Genomic DNA, 10,901 nt, shown 5'->3' on the forward strand with positions numbered 1-10,901 from the left:
ATCAAGTCAACAAAAATATCGTCCACCAAACATGGCAAAACAGTTTCTCCGGGAACCTCATTTTCCCCATCTATATTGAGAGGACTGTATTCCCATTCTTAGTGCTAGCCATCTTTTGTTATGATCCATACAGTTGAATGCCTTTGCATAATGAATAAAACACAAGTAAATATGTCTCTGGTAGTCTCTGCTTTGAGCCAACATCCATCTGACAGCAATATCCCTTATTCCACGTTTTCTTTTGGATCTGCTTGAACTTCTGCCAGCTCCCTAGTTGATATACTGATGGAGCATTTTTTTAGTTAACTTCAACAAAATGTGAATTAATAGTATTGTTCAAAATTTTCCACATTCTGTTGAGTCACCTTTATTTGGAATAGGTATAGATATGGGTCTCTTCCAGTCTGTTGGCCAGGTAGCTGCCTTCCAAATTTCTTTGTATAGCCTAGAGCAGTGGTTCTCAACCTTCCTAATGCCGCAAACCTTTAATACAGTTCCTCATGTGGTGGAGACCCCCCCAACCTTAAAATTATTTTTGTTGCTACTTCATAACTTTAATTTTGCTACTGTTATGAATCGGGCGACCCCTGTGAAAGGGTCGTGCGACCCCCAAAGGGATCACGACCCACAGGTTGAGAACCACTGGCCCAGAGAGTGCTTCCTGTGTTTCATCAGCTTGTTGAAACATTTCTATTGATTTTCCATTAATTCCCGGACCCTTGCTTTTTTCAGTAATACTTTCAGTGCAACTTGAACTTCTTCCTCTAGTATCATTGGTTCTTGATCATACAACTCGCTCTTGAAATGGTGGAGCATTCACCATTTGGGGGAGTTACAGTGACTCTGTATTCTTTCCATTGTCTTTTGGTGTTTTCTACATCTTTCGATATTTGTCCATGGAATTCTTCAATATTGCAACTAGATGCTTGATTTTTCCCCATTAATTCTTTCACCTTGAGATACGTTGTATGTGTTCTTTCTTTTTGGCTTTCTAATTCCAAGTATTTACACATTTCATTATAGTAATTAGCTTTGTCTTCTCCAGCTGCCCTGTGACACATTCTCAGCTCTTTGACTTCATCATTTCTTCCATTTGTTTTAGCTACTCTCTGTTCAAGAGCAAGATTCAGAATCTCTTCTGACATTCACTTGGCTCTTTTCTTTTTTTCTTCCTAATGACCTTTTGCTTTCTTCATGTTCATGATATTCTTGATGTGATCCTGAAACTCATCAGGTCTTTGATCATTTGTGTACAATGTGTCAGATCTTGAGCTGTCTCCTAAATTCCAATGGGATATACTCAAGACTGTATTTCGCCTCTTGTGGACTAGTTTTCATTTTCTTCACCTTCAACCTAAACTTGTATATGAGCAATCGATGGTCTAGTCCAGTCAGCCCATGGGTCCTTTTAGCCCCTGAGATTGAGCTTCTCCATCATGCCTTCCTACAGATGTAGTCAGTTAGATTCCTGTGTGTTCCATCTGGTGAAGTCCATGTGTGTAGTCACCATTTGCATTGCTACAGTGAAGATGTTCACAATGAAGACATTGGTCTTGCAAAATTCTATCATGCTTCCTCTAGCTTCCTTTTTATTACCAGGGCCATATTTTCCAACTGCTGATCCTCTTCATTTCCAATTTTTGAAGTCCAACTGCCAATAGTTATTAATGCAGCTTCATTGCATGTTTGATCAAATCAGACTGGAGAAGTTGGTAGAATTATTTAATTTCTCAGACTCCTATTTCATTATTGGACTTACTTGTAGGAATATTGATATTTCCCCATCATGCACAGCATTGTAACTAAAGATGGATCTTGAAATGTACTATTTGATAATGAGTACAATGCCACTGTTCTTGAAATTTTATTATCAGAATAGCAAACTGTGATTTTCTGACTTAAAGTGGCCAATAGCAGTTCAATTCAGCTCACAAATGGCTAGGCTATGGATCTTTATGTGTTCCATTTTTATTTTTGACTACTTATAATTTCCCAGACTCATGCTTCCTACATTCCATATTCTGATGATTAATGGATGTTTATAGCTATTCTTCTTGTTTTGAATCATGCCCTATCAGCAAAGGAAGTTCCCAAGAACTTAAACCATTCATGTCATAAAGGTTGATTCAACTTTCAGGAGGGAGCTCTTCCTCCGTCATATTTTGACTGCCTGCCAACCCGAGGGGCTCATCTTCTAATACAGACATATCAGACAAGATTTCAGTGCTATTCATAAGATATTCAGTGGCTAATCCCACAGAAGTGGGTAGGCTATCCCTTCTTAGTCTGGTAACTGTTGAAACCTGTTCACAATGAGTGACGTGGAGATATTTGAAATACCTATGGCATGTTTTCCAGCATCACAGACAAACACCATCCACCACATTCTGGCAAACTGGCAAACAAGTGGTGGGAATAGCCCTCTAGGCATCTATGAAGCTGTTCATACTCTTCTGTCTCAAGAGCCTTTATCTCACTCCATTCATGCCTCTCAACTTCTGGCCCATCCACCTCAAAGTCACTTTCTCAGAAATGATTAAACCAAATCAACTCCGGCATCTCTTCTGCTGCACACTTGCTGTCATCCAAGGGCTTGGACTCCCCACTTTGGGGGAAGAAGCAGCTGAAATGCTGATGCATAGCTTTGAAGAATTGTCAAATACTGAAAGCCTAGACAAAGTAGGAGAACATTGTTGGAGATACTGCCAGTGGATGGCGCTCTTGGGTCCCAGGGCACTCAAAATATGACCGAAGAGGTTCTGATTTCTTTAAGAGGAGTTGATCAGGGTGACATAAGCCAGATAAAGGCTGTGGGAATGGAGCCTTTGAGAATCCTCAAGGCACAGCTCAAAGTAAAGAGAAACAACTGCAAAAATCTCCTCATGTTTGGAGCATAGAATATGCAAGGTATAAATTTAGGAAAATTGGAAGTCAAAATAAAATGGAACACAGAAAGATAAATATCCAAGACATTAATAAGCTGAAATGGACTGGCATTGACCATTGTGAGTCAGAAGATCATATGGTTTACTATGCTGGGAATAACGCAATTAAGAAGAATGGTGTAGCATTTATTGTCAGAAAGGATCTTGCTAAATCTTGCTAAATCTATCCTGAAGTATTGTGCTGTTTGTGATAGGATTATATTTATTCACATTCAAGGAAATCTTATCAATACAAATATTCAAATTTATGCATCAACCACAAAAGCTAGTGATGAAAAAAAGTGAAGAATTCTACCAATGACTTCAGTCAGAAATTAATCAAATATGCAATCAAGGTGCATTCATAGTTATTGGTGATTGGAATGCAAAAGTTGGAAACAAAAAAGAAGGAACATTACTTGGAAAATGTAGGCTTGGTGATAGAAATGAAGCTGGAAATCACATGATAGAATTTTACAAAACCAATTACTTGTTCATAACAAATGCCTTTTTCAACAACACAAAATGTGACTATACACATCATAGAATACATAGAAATCAAACTGACTACATCTGTGGGACGACTAGATGGAGAAGCTAAATATCAGCAGCTGAAACCAGACTAGGGGCTGACTGTAGATCAGCCAGCATTTGCTCATATGTAAGTTTAGGATAAAGTGGAAGAAAATTAAGACAAGTTCATCGGAGCCAAAATACAGCCTTGAGTCTATCTCACTTGAATTTTGAGAAATCTCAAGAGCAGTTTTGACACACTGAACACTAATGACAGAAGACCCAAGGAGCTGTGGAGGGACAAGAAGGCCATCATTCATGAAGAAAGCCCACGTCATTAAAAAGACAAGAATGAAAGAAAGAAAAGATCAAAATGGATGTGGGAAGAGACTCTGAAACTTGCTTTTAATCACAGAGAAGCTAAAGCAAATGGAAGAAAGGATGAAGTCAAGAAAATTTCAAAGGGCAGTTCAAGAAGACAAAGCCAAATAATATAAAGAAATGTGCAAAGACCTAGAATTAGAAAACCAAGGGAAGAACATGCTCAACATATCTAAAACTGAAAGAACTCAAGAAAAAAGTCAAGCCTCGAGTTACAATCTTGAAAGATTCTACAGGCAAACTATTGAAGGATGCAAGAAGCATGGAAAGAGCAGGGAAAGAATACACAGTCACTGCACCAGGAAGAACGAGTCAACACCCCACCACTTCAGGAGGTAGATGACAAGAACCAATGATGCTAGGAAAGAAGTGCAAACTTCAGATGCATTGGCCAAAAACAAGGCTCCAGGAATTGACAGAATTCCCTTCAAAATGTTTCAGAAAGATGAAGAGGCACTGGAAGCACTTACTCATCAATGCCAGGAAATTAAGAAGACAGAAAGATGGCCAACTGACAGGAAAATATCTGTATATGTGCCCATTCCAAAGGAAGGGGACCCAACAGAATGCTCAGTCTATAGAACAATATCATTGACATCAAACATAAAACTTTGCTTAAGATCATACAACAAAGGTTACGGCACCACATTGACAGAAAACTGCCAAAAGTTCAGGCCAGATTCAGAACATGGAACAATGGATTCATGCTGATGTCAGATGGAAAGACATTGGACCATGTGGACCATAATAAATTGTGGATAACCTTGAGAAGAATGGGAATTCCAGAACACTTCATTGTGCTCATTCAGAACTTATACATAGATCAAGAGGCAGTTGTGGGAACAAAACAAAGGAATACTGGATAGTTTAAAATCAGGTGTGTGTCAGGGTTGTGCCCTCTCACCATACTTGTTCAACCTACATACTGAGAAAATCATCAAAGGAGCTGGATTATATGAAGAAGAGTGTGGCATCAGGTTTGGAGGAGGGCTTATTAATTACCTTCAATATACAGATGGCACAACTTTGCTTGCTGAAAGTGAGGAGGAATTGAAACATTTGCTGATGAAGATCAAGGACTGTAGCTTTCAGTATGGGTTACAACTCAATGTAAGGAAGACCATAATCTTCACTATTGGACTGATAGGTAATATCATGGTAAATGGAGGAAAGGTTGAAGTTATCAAAGATTTTGTCTTGCTTGGATCCACAATCAGTGCTCAAGGAAGCTGCAGCCAAGAGATCAAAAGACATATTTGTGGTGATTACATAATCTGGTGTCAACTTGAGACTATGAAGAGTGAAGACATGGAGTTTAGCCTGCCAATCAGGTGACAGCTTGATGACCTCATTAGGAGGCATGAAGGAGATAAATAGCTCACTGGAGGCCACACACACACACTCCCCTGTGAGACGTTTCTGCTGACAAGCCACATGGAGAAACACTGATGGAGCTAAAGCCTTGGAGCTGGAGGAGCCACGTGGAGACCCATGCCAGAGCTGAGATACTTCCACCACCACTGGATCCACAAGACTTTCCACCCACTGACCTGTGATCTTCTTGCATTTTGCATTATTGCATATGTTGCATGAATCTTAAGAGGAATTTACAAACTGGTATAGGACATATGGGCTAATATCGGACTTATGGACTTGATCTGGACTGAGCTGGAATTTTTTTTTCCTGCAGGGGATAGCGCGAACGCAGTCCCCCACTACCACAAATTATGCAGTTGAGTTTCCCACGTTTGGGGAAATCGCAGGGGTCAGCACACCCATAGTGCAATGGATGAGCCTTGCCCTGGGAAAACCACCTTCGTGATCATGGTATCTCCCCTGCCAGGTAAGTATGGCTGGAATTTTTTGGAAAATATATAATTACTCTTTATATAAAGCTTCTTGTTTTTTAAAATTTTTTTTAAAGTGGGGGTTCTTACAGCTCTTATCACAATCCATACATACATCCACTGTGTGAGCACATTTGTAAAGTATGTTTGCTCCTGTGTGCTCTGATCAGATGCACCTCTCTCCCCTAGCTGTTGCTTCATTGCTGTCTTCTGTAGTGCATTCTTCAGGGGTGGGGATGGGGGGGTGGTCCATGTAGCTGGGATTGGGTCTGGCCCCACAGACCTCTCTATTGGTTCTCTGCTTCATGCCAGTATGTTGCATTCACAACATACATATACACATATGAGTGTCGATAATTTTATTTCTCTAGTCAACCCAACACTAACACAATATTGCATTAGCTCAATCTGCTGCACAAGACCTCTTTAGCATATTGAAGAGCAAGAAGGTTACTTTGAGGACTAAGGTGCACCTGACTCAAATGGTATTCTCCTTTGCATCATATGCACGTGAAAGTTGACATTAAATAAGGAAGATCATAGAAGAATTTGTGCATTTGAATTGGGGTTCTGGAGAAGAGTGCACCATGGACTGCTAAACTGACAAACTAATCTTCGTTGCAAGAATTAAGACCAGAGTGCTCCTTAGAAGCATAGGCACAGACTTCATCTCACAGACTTTGGACATATTGTCAGGAAGGACCAGTCCCTGGAGAAGGCCATCATGCTTGGTAAAGTAGAAGGGCAGCAAAAAAGAGGAACGTGTTCGAGGAGATGGATGGACACAGGGGCGGCATCAATGGGTTCAGGCTTAGGAACAATGGTGAGGATGGCGCAGGACCGTGCAGTGTCTCATTCTGCTGTGCATAAGGATCGCCATGGGTCAGAGCCAACTCTATGGCAACTAACAACAGCAACAACAACAACATTTGGTCCCCAAACAATTGAGTTTAAGTGCTCAGTTGTGGTTTCCAATGTTTATGTGTATATGCGATTTTATGAGAAGCAAGAGATGGGGGTGGGGGGAGGGAACCGGCAGTCAGGTTATAGAACATTAAGTCTGTGCTTGTTGGCCTCCATGTCCCTCCCTGATTCCCGTCAAAGGCTGACATCTACAGGCTGCAGCGCCCAGACCGCCTGCTTTCTGGATGTCAATAAGAGGGTCCTGTAGGGCGATTGGCAGGAGGAAGAGAAGCTGGGGTATTGAGTCCCTTCCTTGTCCTCTCTGCCTGCTCTGGTTCCAATAGTGTCTTGGTGCTGGGGACAAAATCCATGCGAGGCAACTTCGTGTCCACTACTCTAGCACCATTCCCACATCTTGGCCCTTCAGGTTAGGTCATGTTCTTTTATACCACAAATTGCACCATTTTAATCTACAGGGAAAAATGCCAATCTCCCTCCTTTGTTCTAACACAAGCACACACACACACACACACACACACACACATACACATACACATTAAGGCATTCCATTGGTCCCCTTTCATCTGCACTTTCCCTCTGGGTTTCCATAATCAACTCTGCTGGCTGGGTGAAGAACAGCACAAAGCCCTTTGACGCTAACTGAGGAGCTGCTCCTGAAGGACAGGCAGGGATCAGTCATCTGCTCCACATCCCGTCTTTCTCAAAAAGCATTGGCCTGAACCCAACCATGAGAAAACGCCTTTCAAAAATTCCTGTGCAGCACAGAATCCCAGTAGCGTTATTTCACTTCTAGGTTTCTGGATGAAAGGAAAACAGTGCGGTGGCCATCGCTGAATGACCACATTAAAGCTTAAGAGAAATTTGAACACAATATGGAAAAGTCCCAAAGAAGTGACAGAGTTAGAAGACACAGAGGTCACCTTAATTTGTGAATGCTACCTGAAGTTCTTTTGGTGAACAAAATTTTTCCCCCATCAGCTCTAATTCCTGGCAACCTTCTCTGTGTCAGAGTAGGACTGTGCTCCGTGGGGCAGTCAGTGGCTGATGTTTCAGAAGCAGATCACCAGGCCTTTCTTCTGAGGTACCTCTGGGTGAGGTGGAACCTTCAATCTTTCTGTTAGCAGCCTAGTGTGTTAGCCGCTGCATGTCCCAGGGATTCCTTTGGTGAAGACCACAGCCAGTTTTTTTCCAGTTGACTTCTGATCACAAAGGCCCCTGGATATGTCCAAGTCCAACTGTGTTCCACAGGGTCTGCGGTGGCTGACTCGAGGGCAGACCATTGCCAAGTCGTTCTTTGGAGATACCCCTGGATAAGTGAGGACCACTAACCTTTTGACTGGCACCTGAGTACAAAGACTGGGTGTTTTCATCACTCAAGGATCTTACTGATATTTAGATTAATTCTTTGTCCAAATCTTCTTAAGTGAGCAAGTGATTAAGCTGAGATTTAAAAGTTTTATTGGCAGATAGTTCACATAGCATGCAATTGAATCATTCAGTCATATGAAGAAGAGTTGTGCAATCATCGCCACAATTTCAGAACATTTTCTTCTCATTGTTCCTTCCCCATTTTCCCTCATCCTCCCCTATCATGACCCTAAGCAAGTATTAATCCAGTGGCAGTCTCTCTAGATTGCCCCAGCTTGGATTGCAGATACAGAAAATCAAGCAAAAGGTACATAGAAAGCAAACAACTAAAACAAAAAACAACAATGACTGGACAAAGCATAAAGCATCTCAATCAAAGAGAGCAGAAAGCAGAAAATATTAAAGACAAACACCTTTAATTGGGTCAAAAGGAAGATTAAATAATAAGGTATTACATTTTACCTATCTGCTTCTGCCATAATTGACCTGAAAATGCTCTCTGTCTGATAGATGGCTGTGCATATCCCTGGACTATATTTAGAGGAGATTCACCAGAGGCTTAAACCATGTGTGGACCCTGCACATGGATCTGGGGCATCCACTGTCATCCATAGCCTTCTGAAGACCAGAAGTTCACAATTCAACCTCTGATACCATTCCCTCCTTGGATTTTGTGATTTAATATCTTTAGTTCATACAGACTGGTGTGCTTCTTCCACGTGGACTTGGATGACACCTCACTTAGTTGACTGCTTATTTGAAAACAAGCCTTTAAGATCCCAGATGTAAAGCTGAGATTTGAACTGTCTTGGCCACAACTAAGTAAGCATGTTTAACCACTACCTTACCCTACTTCCCATCTCTGCTTTGTTCTCGAATGGTTAATCATAGGGCAAATGCATCCGTTAATCAGAACTTGGGCCCGGGCTAGCTGGCAAGCCTACTTTACGTTAAAATAACAGGTTGCAAAAGTCTCTGGGGGGCCCCTGGAATTTTAATTGAGAAATCAGGGGCGGGGGGGTGTCTGAGGATATTTTCCACTTTTACTCCCTCCCTCTGCTACTGATACATTCCAGAGACCCACCACCTCAAGCCACATCGGCTGGCTCATACCTCAGCTGCGTCTGCATGACCTCCCTCAGCACTTATTAATTGAGACTCACCACACCTTTCAGGCTGCCACCCGCACACTTCTAAAAGCATCCCCATAAGGATCCCACTCCGGGTTGAGGGCCCTGACCTGCTTGGGATGAAGCTTTGGGCTATTTCAGGAATATGCAGACTCAGATTTCTTTGAGGCATAAGGGACTCGGGGACCTCCTCTTAAAGGGAATGGCCTGGACGGGACTGGGCAGCGGGGAGGCTAATCAAGAATAGATGAAGGCTGGCAGAGCCGTGACGTCTCTTGTCTATGAAGCACCTGCTTCGCCTCTCGTAGAAACTACTGTGGTTCTTGAAAGGTGCTTCCTTGCCAAGCAGTGTGTGTTCCTGTATGAACAGAGACTCGCGGGCTAATACTGCTTTGGGCAGAAACAGCATCATGGGACTGCACTCTAATCATCTTCATTTCTCTCTCTCTCACTCTCTTTTTCAGACATACACCAATCGTCAATTTTTCTTAGGCTAATGTTGACGTGGAATCCCTGGATAGTGCAAATGGCTAATTTCCATACACCGATGGCTAACCCTACAGTTGGAGGCTTGAGTCCACCCAGATGTGCCTGAGAAGAAAGACCTGGCACTCTACTTCCCCAAAAGTCAGCATTGGAGCACAGCTCGACACTCACACCCAAGGGACCCTTTCCGAATCATAATCAACTGGATTGGAACGGGTTGTGTTTTTGAACCCACTGTTATCAAATTGATCCTGGTTCATAGCAACCCTCTGTAGAGATTCCCAGGCCTGTGACCCTTGGGACACAGAGTCTCAGGTCTACCATCTAAGGTTCATCTGGATGGGTTTGAACTGCCAACATTCTGGCTAGTAGAATGTAAACCACTTGTGCCAGCCAACAATTCTGGCGCCCAGAGGGCACTCGGTCAATGGTGTCTGTCATGCACATTTCACTTGAGAGCTGCCGCCCACGTTCATTCAGCAAATGCTTACAACGCACCATTTACTTACATTGAGGTGACTGCCCAAAGCTATGCACGTAGGTAGGTCGTGGCAAATGATGGGTACCATGTTTAATAATGAGAGATCCAGAACACGTAATTTTGCTCCTGTGGAGCTCTTAAACACAGGCCATGAGGCAGGCCTGTGACCAGAACAAGGAAATACTGCCTGGTTTCAAGTCAAGAGAGATGCGCCTCAGAGTTCTGTTCTCTCGCCGTACTTCTTCGATCGCACACTGAGCACATCATCAGAGGAGCTGGACTACATGAGGAAGAGTGTGGCATCAGGATTGGAGGAAGGCTTGTTAACAACCTGTGATACGCAGATGACACCACCTTGCTTGCTAAAAAGCAAGACCTCTGGAAGCACTTACTGATGAAGATCGAAGGCTGCAGACATTAGTATGGATTATAGACTATAAAGAGAACAGACTGTAAAGAATATAAAATTCTATTTAAAGAAAACAAAAGTCCTCACCACTGGATCAACAGATGGAGAAAGATTCAAGGTGTCAAAGATTTACTTTTGCTTGGATCCACAACCAGTGTTCCCTGAAGCCACAAAGGAGGGACCAAATGGTGTCATTATTGCATTGGGGAAATCTGTTGCCCAAGATGTCTTTACAGTGTTGAAAAGCCAAGGTGCACCTGACCCACCCCAAGGTATTTTAATTGCCTCATGTGCATGCAAAAGCTGGACAACAAATAAGAAGGATTGCCAAAAGTGTAATGCGTGTGGAGGATGGTGTTATAAAGAGTATCGAAAGGGCCGCAGACTGCCGGAAGAACCAGCAAATCCGTCTTGGAAGAAGTACAACCAGAAGGCCCC

The 10,901-nt window shown here is 42.6% G+C and overlaps 1 non-coding gene across 1 annotated transcript; it reads right to left on the reverse strand.

Moving 5' to 3' along the window:
* Positions 1-5,505: 5,505 nt before the first annotated feature.
* Positions 5,506-5,669, reverse strand: LOC115873345. Its single transcript, XR_004048352.1, has one exon. It is a non-coding gene; the product is annotated as a U1 spliceosomal RNA (small nuclear RNA).
* Positions 5,670-10,901: the final 5,232 nt, after the last annotated feature.

Source organism: Echinops telfairi, unplaced genomic scaffold, assembly GCF_000313985.2.
Source record: "Echinops telfairi isolate 266 unplaced genomic scaffold, ASM31398v2 ScPeMD7_7468;HRSCAF=8506_0, whole genome shotgun sequence".
Classification (NCBI taxonomy): Eukaryota; Metazoa; Chordata; class Mammalia; order Afrosoricida; family Tenrecidae; genus Echinops; species Echinops telfairi.